Below are 12,484 nucleotides of genomic sequence, written 5' to 3'. Positions count from 1 at the left end.
CAGTTCTCTAATTAATAGGAGAGAATACAAAGCCTGACAAAACTGAAAGTTTTAAAGCTGAACTACAACAGTATCAGGAGTCAATACAAAATACAGTGTTTTAGTGAATCAGAAATTCCTCAACATTGTGGATGATCATGGTCTAACTCAACTTGTATCATCTCCTACAAGGCAGGCATCAGTCACAAGAAATTATTGAGAAAAAAGAAGAGTGTATATAACGTCTACAAGAAATTAGGGAAAGCTGGTGATAAGCTGAAATATTGGAAATTCCAAATAGCATTGAAAACCAAGCTCAGATCAGCACAAGACGAATATATAGCAAATACTCTTGATTGTGCCTTGAAGGAGAAGCCAAAGAAATTCTTGTCCTAAATTAAATATAGAGAACAAGGTCAAATTGGCATTCCTCCATTAAATGCCCATGGTAAGGTGTTGATTGAGAGTACAAGTGAACCTGAAGTTTTAAGCAACCATTTTCAACAGATATTCCCTAAAAAGGAAATTGCCTCCATACCAAGGAAAGGCTGCAGTGACTTTCCAGCAGTGGACTCAGTAATATTTAACAGAGAGGGTATTATTAATCTCCTTAACAACTAAGAAGTAAGAAAGCCAATGAGCCAGATAAATTGCCAGCTACTGTGATTAAGATAAATGCATCAGAAGTAGCTGAAGTTGTAACTTTCCTTTTCACCCAGTGATATGAATCAGGTCAACTTCCCATTGACTGAAGAAACGCTCATGTAGTCCCAGTTATCAAGAAAGGGGAAAAGCATGATCCATTTATTATAGACCTGTGTCCCTTGCTGCTGTGTTATGTGATAACCATGGAACATATTACTTATGAGAACATTGTGCACCATCTTGAGGACAATAACAGCTTATTTGTGAAACAACACGGATATTGGAAAAATCATTCATGTGAAACTCGGTTAATACTCACTGTTGAAGACCAGGCAATTAGTAAAGCATTCTATAAAGTACCCCATCAATGCCTCATAAACAAATTGCATTTCTATGGCATACAGGGAAGTACCCTTGCATGTATTAAATCATGGCTGACTAGCAGATCACAGTGTCATGTCGATGTAGTGATTTCAGGGGTGCCACAAGGCACAGTAGTCGGTCCATTAATGTTTTTGTGATTAATTTATGACATGCAAGATGATCTACATGTAGTACAGTACCCCTCTAAAGTAAGTTGACAGATACTCGTGTCTTGATCCTCTAGACTTGAGACTTGATTCTCGATTCTCAAAACTTTTGACAATGGAGTCTTGAGTCTCAATGATAGAGGATCAAGTTTCGAATTTTGAGGCGAGAAATACTATGAACTTGTCGTGTACACTTACCTTTTATTCTAAAAATTACCGCTCCATGAGACTCGTTTGCTTTCGTGTAAACGAAGCTTGCACTTTGAAACCAAAAATATTTGCTAATGGTCTTTTGTTAAAAGTCCTTTTGAAACTTGCTTTTTAGAAGTGAAGGCGAAAATGTATGTTAGATACATGTAAAAGGGGTGAAAATTGAGCCTCTGTTTGAAAGTAAACAACCAGGCAACTCATACAAGAAATGACTGTATTGATGTCACACGTGCACAGTGTACGGCCATAATTCTTTTTGACTTTCCATGGTTTGTACGTCAGACTAGTCTTTAAAAAGGAGCCTTTGTTTGATCATAAACAGTAACTAAACGGCTCTGTAAATAATTGTACTCGAAGGAAATTTTTTAACCATAAATCTTCTTTAATTGCTCCTAATCAAGATCTCAGATTCACACACTTTGATTAGAAAACTAGATTGCGTCTTGAAATTTAGAGCATTCCAGTTTCGAGATGCGAGGATTGAGTCTGGAGTTTTGAGCTTTGAGAGTCAACTTACTTTTGAGTGGTACTATATGTACAGTAAAATTGTTTGCTGATGATGCTTTATCGTATCTTAAAATCACTTATAATGATGACACCTTTGCTTTATAGCTGACCCACAGTAAAAGACGAAAGTAGTTAGGAAGGTTCTACAAGTTAACAGTAGTCCTTTTTAATCCCCTCGTCCCCCTATTCAATGTTGGGATATAACAGAACAATTACGCACACAAAACTTAAATTTTGCTTAACATTGGGCCAGGGGAGAGGGGAGGAAGGAAGAAAAGATGTAAAAGAGCAACCTCTCCAACACTTTTGAGAATGATTCTAGCAGAATAGGAAATAAACTTTAAATGCTGAAAAAACTTGTAGCCTTTAACATTTGACTGAGATATCTCGCCCTGGAACTGTGCTGATAATGTACTTACCAAACAATGTAAAACATATAATAACGGTCATGTTTAGGTAAAATCATAAATATGAGAATATTATTTTGCATCTTATGTGCATGAAATTTCATATCTTGTGAGCAAACTATGCATTTTGGGGTATGGTGAAAAGTAGACGCGTGAAAGGCATGCAAGAAAAAGGAAAAGTGGAAAGTGGGGGGCGTGGGAGGGAAAGGAGAGCTTGCACCGATCACTCATGAATTTTCATTTCCACCTTGGAAACCCTAGGACACCGCAAAGTGTGAAAACTGTCACTGCAAATGTGCAGATTAGAAGGTTACAACTGTCTGTCAAGCTTAGATAGCCGATGGTGCATAGAATTTATTTATTTATTGCATTGCTTTTTTAACTGCTTTCCACTGTATCAAAGCAATGTTTTTGACCACTGATAGTTTTTTTGAATCCACGGGACATCAAACTTCATTGTGTCCGTTCGGATAAGAACTCAATTCTTTGATTTTTGTTTTTTTTACATTTGAAAAGTCATCCACATTTAGAAGACTAAGCTCCCTGTCACAATCACCAACATTATATATTTCAGACACTTATCCGTTCAGGAACTGGAGAACAGCGTTTTCCTGGACTTGGTTTTCTGATGTTTTAATCCAGTTGCTTCCTTGATTGTCAAGCTACACAGCTACACTGTCATGTACATGTTTCTGAATTTTTCAATCCGGTGGAATTCATTGGGGTGAAGAAGCCACTGTTGAAAGGCAGCGTTTGAACTGGGCGCTTGAATCTCTCACTCTTGTTTTCAGAACTAAACGAGGAGCTTGACAGAAACGACTGCAACTGATGAGGGGTTGTGATTTTTCGTCCACAAGAACTACAAAATCAGTAAGACTTGTCCTCGGCTTGTAATATGCTATTAGCAGTCCAACACTTTCACATGTAGCTTTGCCATGATTACCTAAAACAAGCCCGTCTGCTTTGAGGGCTGAAACAAGTTCTCGATTCCAATCTCATCCCCCTGCACGACAACCAAATTTGACAGAGACAACAGTTTTCTCACAGAAGGAGAAGTGATTTTCTTCCTCTACCGGTCTTTTTTTTGGAGTGAGTTCAGTGGTTTTTGTGATAAGAGCATAGTGTTTCTACATTTCCTGTTTAAATTTAGAGGATGCCAGCCAGGCCTGCTATCAATCAACTTTGATTTCCGGAACATGATTTTTCAGCCGATGGTATTTCCCTTCGTCTCGGCGAAGTAAAAATGAAAATTTATGAGAGATTGTTGCAAGCTCTCCTTTCCTCAGCTGCTGTGCCGCTTGCTTGCACGTTCGCTTTGCTCGCCCAAAATTGGAGAACTTGCTTGCAGGCTAGACATTTCATAGCGTGACCAGAAATCAGTTTGGAATAAAAAGCTGTCTTTTAAGAAAGTCAGGAGAAAACATTTAAGGCAATTACTGTAAAATTCCGAAAATAAGCCCCGGGGCTTATATTTTTCAGAGGCCCTTTTAGAGGGGCTTATTTTTGGAGGGACTCATAATCAGAGGGGCTTATCCATGGAGGGAAATTTGCGTTCCAAAATCGATTGGGCTAGCCTTATAGTTGGAGGGAAATTTACCGTTTTTGCTTTGTTTTCCTTTGCATTTGAGGGCAATTTTCCAAGTACAAGCCCCCGGGAGGCTTATATATGGAGGGGCGATTTAACGGAGGCTTTTTTGCGTTACGAGTTTGGGGGGCTTATATTTGGAGGGGCTTATACGTGGACGGGCTTATTTTCGGAATTTTACGGTAATTTTCCTCATATCTTGCCCTGGAACTGTGCTGATAATGTAATTTCCAAACTATAACAAAATATAAAAGAGATTATATTTCGATAGAATCATAAATACAAGAAATTTGCATCTGAGGTGCGTAACATTTAATAGCATGACCAAAAAAATCCACTTAGAATAAAACACTGTTTTTTAAGAGTGTCAAAAGAAAACATTCAAGGCATTTCATTTTGCTCATGAAGAAAGAGGACGTTTTCTTTGTGTGGATTATGGAGAAAGAATGACCACAGATGGTCTGTTTCACTAGATTTATTGAAAGTGATGAGGGTATTTAAGTACTAAATGCTATGTGATTGCTGTCATTGTATATATGTATCTTTTTCATCAGCGGCATTTTCTGTGTTTAACTTTTGCTGTTTCCTGTGAGAGAAATATTTTTAAAGATGTTACAAATGGAATGACATAAAGGCTGCCACAATGAAGATATTGATTTATGGCAGCAGTGCTAAGACGGAATCCACCAGGAAATTGATTAATTTTAACTTTCAGTGGACAAATACCTTGTGCCAGAATAATTTAAAGAATATTGCATTCTTTTTTACATTTTTCAAGGGCTAAAGATGTAGTAAGTCATCTATAGTAACACCAAAGAAAATTTCTCATCGGAGTCCGAGAAAATAAATCTCAAATTTCACAATAATTGTGAAAACAGGTAAAATTCTAAAAAAATGATGTGCAAGATGAAGTGTTGTGAAATTTGACATTAATTTCTCTTATTAAAAACATGTTTCATGTAAATACAGAATTACGCAATACAGAAATACGCAACAGTCTTAAAGGCTGCAGAGGTAAAAATTTGTTTGCGTGTTAGTCACGGTAAAGCTTCACCATCGGTTCTTGAAATCACTCTAGAATTTTAGTCATGATATGAATGTACTTAAAGTTTTAGGCCATTGTGCGCTATAAGAATCATGTTGTGGCACAGGAATTGCATGGTGCGCAGTGCAATTCACGTCTCGTGAGAGGGTGGTTACTTACTTTTGAGTGGTACTGTATGTAGCCAGTATTTGTTTCCACTAAGAATGATTGGAATGCACAGAATGCACTTTGATCACGCGGGTTTAGAACTGGCAGTTTGGACTTCGGAGTATGATCACATGTTTTCACCATATGTTAAGTGAAACTTGCGCAAAACACAGCCCCCCAGAAAAAGTGTTTTGACCTTCGACTATTGTCCCCCGCACTCTGGAACCTTTGGTTATCACTAGTAATAATAATATATAGTTACTTGGCACCTTCCTCTCAGTGATCCAAAACGCTTTACAGTACTAATAGTTAATAGTTACTAATAATTAATTGTTAACTGAATATGAATTACAATTGAAAAGCACACTTAAAAAGAAATGATTTGATTTTTGATTTGAAGGGGCTCAGCTCACAGCATATGTGTAAACTGACTGGCATGGAATACTATATCTAAGGAGCTGCATGTGAATAAGCTAATAAAATTTACAAGCTTGAAATCCACAAATGCACTTCTAACACACAGGCTCTTTTGAAAAGAGACTGAATTAAATGTTCTGAAAAAGTATCATATGTTCATTGCCTAAAGAACTTATGGTAAAAATAAACAGTAAAAATCTTTCACGACATTTCAACTGTGCTTTGGTCATTTTCAAGTAGTATAAGAATAAAAATTAACATGTATATGTATAAAGGGAGAAAAACAATGGAATAAAAATATGTAAAAAGTAGCAAATATGGGAGTTGAAGAACAATGAGAAAAAAACTAATAGTTGTTAAAAACTATTTGAAAACATTAGCGAAAATTGAGTCCGATTGTACATTGAGACTTGGTTTACGTTTATTAATAAACAACATTTTATAGACGAGGCAGTCAAACTTGTTTGTACATTTCTTTAAAACAGAGAAATTCTGGCTAAGATCCTTTGGAATCAAAAGATGTTTCTCTTGGAAATCTTCGCCATTTGAAGAAAATGGGCCTTTATGTTTATCAACACGTTGGTTTAAGTGCGCGCATGTTAGACCAACATAACCTACACGCACAGGTCCATCGCACTATAAACCCTTCATTTGAAAAATTTATTTCTCAAATGATTAAGAATTTTGCAAAGTAAAAATTACACAGGCCTATCAAGCGAGAGCGGAGCTTTCAGAAAATTGATATCCGAGGTGTCAATTTTCACACCTTAGGTGTTATTTCCAATTTATATCACGGGCTCAAAAATTCAATAATTCCGTATTTCTGGCTTTCTCTCAGTCGCTAGGAATAAAAAAAAAATGGAACCAACTTGTACTTAGTTTGTTCATTTATCTTTAAATTCCCGGCAGTAGCCAGTAAACATTTCCTGAGACATAGAGGTGGATTTTTTTTGTAATGCCCTGTAACTTCAGGTCGCTGCCAAAATTCCAAAACATTCTGGGAATTGCAGGGAATTTAAAACATTTTTCCTTAACATTACCAGGCTGCAAAGAAAGTCAGTTTTACAGCCTGCCATTCGCGCAAGCTGTAGCTAGCATGTACTGGCCCACAAGTCATTTCAACTAGCCCCAAAACCCTTTTTGATTAGTAGTATTGATTACAATCCTTCTGTTATTTGAATTTCCCCAAAGAACAGCACTTGCCCATTGGGCAAGTTAAGAACAAGAATCACTAGTCCGATATCAAAATCCACTAACCGCGGGCTATTGACTGGCTACACGACTTTCTTTGCACACTGATTATGTGAATAAACCTGGCAAGTTTCAGAGCCGTATTATAAATCCTCATCTTTTTACATCGATCTGTTTTCAGTGCGTTGCGACACAGCCGCCAAATTGTCCTTAATTCGCCTTTAATTTTCGTTGCGCTGCTTTCTTCGTCAGCATCTTTAATTCTTATAAGTAAACCGCTGTTCTTAATATTTGTTGTGACACTGACCCGATTGTAGCACGAAAAGTGGAGAGAAAATTTGAAAATCTTCGTTTGAATTTGTTGCGTGACATGCTCTCAATATGGCATTATAAACAATGTTTTAGCCTTAGCAACGTGCTAATTTGCATAATAGATCATAAAACTGCGGCCTTATCTGTTATCGACCTTGCAAGGATCATATATCTGATGCGTCTCTAGAAGGCTTTTTACAGCCATAGAAACGATTTAGAAATGTCAAAACAATTGTACTTCATTTTGGGGAAGCAGAATAAAAGCGTAAATGGCAACATTTCTGTCAACAGCAGGAAGTATCGCGTCGGATTTGGGCCCTGTGACTTTAAATATTCCAAAAAGGCGCTCTTAGATACCAACTTTTGCCTTCGTTTTCTCGGCTTTTATTTAACGAAAATGCTTCATTTTTGAATTTGAGTTCAGGTTAAGAGTACATTTCAAATAAGCGATTTTATAAGCATGATCATTTTTCGACTTTATAGCAGTTCTAATACCTTAAATACTAGGCATTTTTGGTCTACAACCGGTGGCTGGACTTTGCACAGTTTTAGGTCTTGTTCAATCTTCTGACTCACAAAGACAGGCTAGGTGTTCGTGTGAACCTTCTGATTCCAATCCGTAAGTTGATTCTGAAGAATATAAGCTGTGGCTTGGTCTTTAAATGGAAGAACAGTTGGAACGGGGTCCCATCCATTGGTATCAGTCGGTGAGGAAACGGGTTGATCAGATACTTTCAAAGCAATAAATCAAGTGATTGTAGAATCAATAAGTTTTTCTGGGTATGTTAGTGTAGAGAATAAAAGGTTGAGGTGATCACATTGCTCAGAGAAATAGGACGAGTTAGAAGAAAGTCGAAATGCGTAATCAAGCATAGTCTTTAACAGGCCATATTTATATTGATCATCGACATGACTCTTGTATTGCAACAAGAGGCCAGAGTTTGTTGGTTTCACATAAACATTTGTCTCAGTGTGTGTAGATTTGTTCAACAATTGTGTGTTGAGAAACAGAAGCATGCCATTTTTTTCTGTTTCCTTGGTAAACGTAACAGAGGAATGGCAATGGTCAAGGGTCTGAAGGAAGTTATCAGCTGATACTTTGTCACGCATGATCCTTAATTTGTCATCAACATATAATCTGTAATATGTAGACATCTTGCCTTTGTGCTTAAGAGTTTCTTCGATGCTGCACATAAAAACATTGGCTAGTAAGGGAAAGTTCATTTAATATGACAAGAGGAGGGATGAAGATATTGAAACTCGAAGCTTGAAATTTTAGCAGCCCCCCTCGCTAGCGGTTCAATTTTTTAGGAGCCCCCTCCTTGGTAGTCGAAAAAATTTCAGAGCCCCCCCCTCCTTCAATTCCTTTGCTCCCCTGAAAAAAGATCGCTAGACTGTATTAAATATATTTACCGTTACTGTCTTCAATGGTTTATACTATGACAAACTTGAGATACAGTTGTGATACAATTTTCTAAAGCATTTTTGGGATGAACAAGAGTGTAATAATTACTGAGACTACATTTGTTATATCTGTAAACCACGTGATATAGCTGAGTTGCACAGGTCATTAAATTGTTGAGTTGAAAACCATCCGATCTGTATGATGATGTCATGTGTTGGTTTTGAAGTATACAAATTTTCAGAGCCCCCCCTCCTAGCGCAACAATTTTTTCAGAGCCCCCCTTCGGGTGTCTAAAAATATCTTCACCCCCCCCCTCCTTGTCATATTAAATGAACTTTCCCTAAGGGCCCAAGCGGAGAGCCAATAGCGACCCCATCAGTGTGTTCATATAGTTGGCTGTTGAACACCATCATTCTTTCTTAATTTAATTCCACTTAACCCCTCCAACGAAAGCCGTAATTGCTCCAGGTCCACTATCTTAGCTTTCAGTGTCAGAATCTTGTCGCCTATCCTGTGTTTTGTTCATGACAGAGGGAAGGTTACTCGGATTTTCAAACACGCCATGCTTTCACTTCAAGGAAGAAGGCAACATCTGGGAACTTTGATTTTAAACCATAAATAACACAGGCATCCCATAGATGCTATTGAGATCATCCTAACACCCCCACTTGATCTCTTCCTATGTATGTCCTAGAATTACATGAACATTGTAATATTACTGAAATATAAACATACAGTGCCTTTCATCAGTTGGTAAACAAATAAAGATTTATCATTACATGTATATTGAACTTATACGTCTTAAAAGCCAAAAATATAACTCCTGAACTTTTGTAATTTAAACGTTGTAGCTGGTTTAGTCATGACAGCAACCATATTGGCGGTGCGACAATACTTAGTGATTATCTCAACATCTCCCATCTTGAGTGCCGCATTGTTATATCATGTCCCATCTGCTAGCTCAATGTATTGTTTTGTCTGGTGAGGTTGTCATCAAATTTATTGAATTTGGACTTGTCATTGATGATGTGGGTAGTTGCTCCACAATCCACTAGAAGAGCATTTGGCTTCCCAGTGGCCCTTTCACTAGCATGCTCCACTTCCTCATTAGGATCTCCCAAAGCCCCAGAAGCTTTCTTTACTTTGTCAGGCTTATTTTTCCCTCTGAGGAGTTATGGCACATGTTGCACCAGTGTCCCCGTCCGTTTTTTCTGTTGTCTTTACTATAACAGAAACAAGCGATATGCCCTGGTTGGCCAAATTGAAAACAGGCGACATGCCATCGTGATTCTTGCTTGTGTTCAGTATTCATGACTGGGTGATTTCCGGTCGGTATGTTTGGTTGTGCAAGGCGACTTTGAATTCCCTGAATGTCTGTTGTCTCTCTCTCTGAGTAGTGAGCTTTCAGTACCTTTCAGTACCATCGCTATTAGGAGGCTATTTGTCAAGGTTTCACTGGCATTTCTAAAACCTGTGGCTGCAGTTTTAGCTCGTATGACATAGTCAGTCACTGTCTTGTGTGCCAACTTCACTAGCGGAGTCAGTTCTGTGTACAATGAAATCACTCTTCGCTTGCCTGTACCAGCGTAGTGGGCTCTTAAGGATCTTTAATGCTTTACTGCCGTCATCCTGTGCATCTCTCATTTTGAGGGCAAGGCTTTTATCATCTAAAAATTGTATCAACTCCGTGAAAACTTCTTCATTCTTGGCAGCATCAATTTCTGTATCTTCAGCTGCAGTAATGGTATCCTTCAACTTTTGTAATTGCATGTATCCAAGAAATTTTATTTCCCATTTTTTTATATTTTCGCTCATCTCCATCGAGAAGAAGTCTCCCGTACCTTGTCCTGGGCCCATAACCTGTTCCGTTCATGACGGAGGGAAGATTACTCAGACTGTCACATTGAATTGACAAAGATCAAACTGGCTACTTTTTCACTTCAAGGAAGAAGGCAACATCCCAGAACTTTTATTTTACATTATAAATTGCACAGGCATCCCATGCCTGTTAATGAGATCATCCTAAGATCCTGACATTCTGCTAGCCTGGCTTTCTGCCCTTTAGATTTCTTGGAAGTACAGTAATGGCAAATATGGCCTACTTCAGCACACTCAACACATGTTGGTGGACCAGGTGGTTTATTTCTCATGGTAACTGCACTTAACACTGACTCCGCTTTGCTCAAACTATGGAACATCTCAGTTTGCTTCATTTTCACATGTCTGAGAGCTTGTTGAACAAAATCTATGGTGATGTCATCCACGAGACAACCAGTTGCAAAAGTACTTGAGACAATGTATGGTATTTTGGCACAAAAGGCCTGTCCATGATCTTGTGCTTGTGGTCCCCCCTCCACCCCTTATCAAAGTTGGTAGCAGTACAAGACCATGCTCAAAACTTGGAGGAACAACTTTGAATGGGAGGGAGATCAGTGTTATATCTCACAGACCTAGGTTGTTTTTTTCGTGGTAGTGTCTCAACAGTTTTGCTACTGGTTGTAGCTACCAGGGCTGTTACTAATGATGCAAAATTTCTCAGTAAACTGCCCAAGAGACTTACAATCGTGTCCTCTTTGGAGATAGGTGCACCAATTGCTGCAAGTCTATCAGTAAGAGTTTTCATATGTTTTAAATGCTGTTCCATTCCGTTGATCTGGGCCCATAACCTAATGAAATTTACAAGCTTGAAATCCAGAAATGTACTTCTAACACACAGGCTCTAATGAAAAGTGACTAAATTAAAGATCTAAACGCTAAAAGGCAATTGTCAACAAAATGTAATAAATAACAACAAAAGCTCCATAACGGTAGGTTTTAAGGTGATACTTAGGCTGAAGTAGGCGGGCTTTATCTGCAGACTGCAGAGTTCTCTGCTTGTGTGTTTCATTATCCTTTACTCATTGAAATTGACAGTTTTCCTTCATTATGAATGCATGATTTATTGTCTTTTTTAATTATTTTGTCTATTGCTGTTTAATGTTTTTTTAGATTTCTGGTGTGCTTTGCTGTAATTGTTTTGGCTTTGATTGGTTTTCGGTAAGTTGTGTCTTTTCTTGTTGTATCTGATTTGATGTAAGTCATGGTAATTGTCAGTTTGAATTCAATGTTAATTCATGATTTTAGAGTGAGTTTCAGGAAACAAGCAGTATCCTGAAAGTATACTTCACCAACTGAAGAATGCTTAAAGCAGGCTTTCTTTAATTGCAGTACACTTCTAGTATACTTGAAGTCTACTTTTAGTATATCTTCTTTTGGCAAGGGTTAAAAACAATAGATTGCTTTAACATGCATACAAAGCATGTTGGAGCATTCTTTAAGAAGCCTATGTGTTTGTCTCAGACAACACACTAAAAACAGTTAAGCATGCATCATAGAACAATGAAGCATGAGCAGGCAAACATGGAAAGCATGTTAACCACTGATAATGTACATACACACAAATTTTGTGCCAAAAAAAAACTTACCTTTGGTGAGGCATGTCCTAAGGGTTCAATGCAGCATGTCCATTTACAACAGAAAGGCGTTGCTTCAGTCTGCCAATTAATGAGTACAACAAATTAAAGGATATCGTTCCTGAAGAGCTGTTTACTACTTGTATGAACTTCACCAGCCAATAGTTGAGACTGCAATGGCCATGTCCAATATTTGTAACCCTTTAAAGTCTTTCTTGGTAAAAAGGCTGCTGGATTCCAAATTACTGGACTTCACTAATGTTTCCATTCTTCAAACAACTTACACAACCGATTTAGTTTTATAACATTTTATTTTGGCACAGCATTATCTGCACTTTTATCTGATCTCCCTTACTAAATTACTCTTGAAATTCCAGCAAAAGAATGCCTAGAAATTTCCAATAATACCTAGAAATCCCTAGGAATTTTAGGTGTGAATTTTCACGGTAAATTTGGACTTGGAATTCCTAGAAATTCCGAGAAATTCCAAGTTCAAATGAGAGTAGACCTGGAACTCTTGGGAATTCCATCTACAACAACAACAACAACAACACTTTATTCACATTTCCATTACAGGGTTTGTCAAACTTATTGAATAATTAGTAACTTAACACGTAGAATATTCAATTACAATTTAAACTAAATATTATTA

At 37.7% G+C, this 12,484-nt stretch overlaps 1 pseudogene; it reads right to left on the bottom strand.

Annotated features, from left to right (window-relative positions):
• Positions 1 to 4,388: 4,388 nt before the first annotated feature.
• Positions 4,389 to 8,169, bottom strand: LOC140952354 (uncharacterized; annotated as a pseudogene).
• Positions 8,170 to 12,484: the final 4,315 nt, after the last annotated feature.

Source organism: Porites lutea, chromosome 11 (genome assembly GCF_958299795.1).
Source record: "Porites lutea chromosome 11, jaPorLute2.1, whole genome shotgun sequence".
In the NCBI taxonomy this organism is placed as follows: Eukaryota; Metazoa; Cnidaria; class Anthozoa; order Scleractinia; family Poritidae; genus Porites; species Porites lutea.
Note: the sequence above shows the minus strand (reverse complement) of the source record. Positions and strands in the feature narration are given on the sequence as shown.